Source organism: Ovis canadensis, chromosome X, assembly GCF_042477335.2.
Source record: "Ovis canadensis isolate MfBH-ARS-UI-01 breed Bighorn chromosome X, ARS-UI_OviCan_v2, whole genome shotgun sequence".
Lineage (NCBI taxonomy): Eukaryota > Metazoa > Chordata > Mammalia > Artiodactyla > Bovidae > Ovis > Ovis canadensis.
The window spans coordinates 74,066,778-74,069,242 of NC_091727.1; the positions used below are offsets into that span (position 1 = coordinate 74,066,778).

The 2,465-nt window shown below is 37.5% G+C and overlaps 1 non-coding gene across 1 annotated transcript; it reads left to right on the plus strand.

Moving 5' to 3' along the window:
* The first annotated feature begins 1,006 nt into the window (after positions 1–1,006).
* On the plus strand, positions 1,007–1,137 carry LOC138931267 (small nucleolar RNA SNORA51). Its single transcript, XR_011446513.1, has one exon. It is a non-coding gene; the product is annotated as a small nucleolar RNA SNORA51 (small nucleolar RNA).
* The last annotated feature ends 1,328 nt before the right edge of the window (positions 1,138–2,465 follow it).

Genomic DNA, 2,465 nt, shown 5'->3' on the forward strand with positions numbered 1-2,465 from the left:
AATGAAACGATAAAGAAAAGCAGACTGAAAGAATCAGGCTCCTTGAATTCAGACTACACTACAAAGGTACAATTATTAAAATAGTATGATACTATCACAAAAAAATGGAAACATAGATCAGTGGAACAAGATAGAAATTGTAGAGATAAACTGGAGCACCTATGAGCATCTTATCTATGACAAGGAGGGAATAATGTACAATGGAGAAAAGACAGTCTCTTCAGTAAGTGCTGTTAGAATAAACGGACAGCTACACACAAAAACTAATGAAATTAAAATAGTCTCCAATATCATACACAAACGTAAACTTAAGTTGGGTTAAGAAGCTACATGTAAGGCAGCATACTATAAGATTCTTATGGGAAAATAATGGCAGAACACTGTGGCATAAACCACAGTAAGATCTTTTTGATCCACCTCATAGAGTAATAAAAAATAAAAATAAACAAATGGAACCTATTTGAACTTAAAAATTTTGCACAACAAATTAAACTATTTGCATAATAGAAAGACAACTCTGAATGGGAAAAACAATTTGCAAATGAAACAATTAACAATGAGTTAATCACCAAAGTATACAAGTGGCCCATGTAGCTCAATAAAACAACAACAACAACAACAAAAAACAACCCGATCAAAAAGTGGGCAAAAGATGTAAATATACATTTTCCAAAGAAGACATACAAATGGCTAAAAAGCATATGTGAAGGTTTTTACTTGCAGTAATTATTAGAGAAATGCAAATCAAAAACTGCAGTGAGGTATCTATCACCTAACATCAGTAAGAATGGCCATCACCATAATATTTACAAAAAAAAAAAAAAATTCTGAGAGAATCTGGAGAAAGGGCACTGTCTTATGCTGTGGGTGTGAATGTAAATTGGTACAGCCACTGAGGAGAACAGTATGAAGGTGCCTTAGAAAACTAAATGTAGAGCTGCCATTTGATCTAGCAACTGGGTATTTATCTGGATAAAACCGTAATTCAAAAAGATACATGCACACCAGCCTCTGATGCTTGCCACAGGTTGTATTCTTACACTGTATAGAAAGAAGAGGCAGAGTAAACCCACCCCATATACACCTCAGGCCAGGAAGGCCCTGTGCCTTGTCTGTATTGTGATTGGGAGGACATGGAGCAGAGGGAAAGAAAAAAAAAAAAGATACCTGCACCCCAAAGTTCATTGCTGTACTATTGACAACAGCTAGCACCTGGAAGCAACCTAAATGTCCATCAACAAATGAACAGATAAAGACAATTTGGTACATATTTGAAATGAAATATTACTTAGCTTTAAACAAGAATGAAATAATACCATTTGTAGTAACACAGATGGGCCTAGAGATTGTCTTGCTGTGTGAAGTCAGACAGTTCAGTTAAGTCATTCAGTCATGTCTGACTCTTTGTGACATCATGGACTGCATAATGCCAGGCCTCCCTGTCCATCACCAACTCCTGGAGATTACTCAAACTCATGTCCATTGAGTAGATGATGTCATCCAACAATCTCATCCTCTGTGGGCCCTTTCTCCTCCCTCCTTCAATCTTTCCCAGCATCAGAGTCTTTTCCATTGAGTCATATCTTCATATCAGTGGCCAAAGTACTGGATTTTCAGCTTCAGCATCAGTCCTTCCAATGAATATTCAGGACTGGCTTCCTTTAGGATGGACTGGATAGATCTCCTTGTTGCCCACGGGACTCTCAAGAATCTTCTTCAACACCACAGTTCAAAAGCATCAATTATTCGGTGCTCACCTTTCTTTATAGTCAAATTCTCACATCTATATAAGACTACTGGAAAAACAATAGCTTTGAATAAATGGACCTTTGTTGGCAAAGTAATGTCTCTGCTTTTTAATATACTGTCTAGGTTGGTCATAAATTTTCTTCCAAGGAGCAAACCTCTTTTAGTTTCATGGCTGTAGTCACCATCTGCAGTGATTTTGGAGCCCCACAAAATAGTCTGTCATTGTTTCCACTGTTTCCCCATCTCTTTGCAATGAAGTGATGGGACTAGATGCCATGATCTTAGTTTTACAAATGTTGAGTTTTAAACCAACATTTTCACTCTCCTCTTTCAGTTTCATCAAGAGGCTGTTTAGTTCTTCTTTGCTTTCTGCCATAAAGGACGTGCCATCTTCATATCTGAGGTTATTGAGATTTCTCCTGGCAGTCTTGATTCCAGCTTGTGGCTCAACCAGTCCAGCATTTCTCATGATGTACTCTGCATATAAGTTAAATAAGCAGGGCGACAATATAAATTGCCTTGAAATACTCGTTTCCTGATTTGGAACCAGTCTGTTCTTCGTTACCCAGTTCTAACTGTTGCTTCTTGACCTGCATACAGATTATCAGGAGGCAGATCAGGTGGCTTTCACATAGTCAATAAAACAGAAATTGATGTTTTTCTGGAATTTTTTTCTCTTTTCGTGGTACAACAGATGTAGGCAATTTGATCTCTGG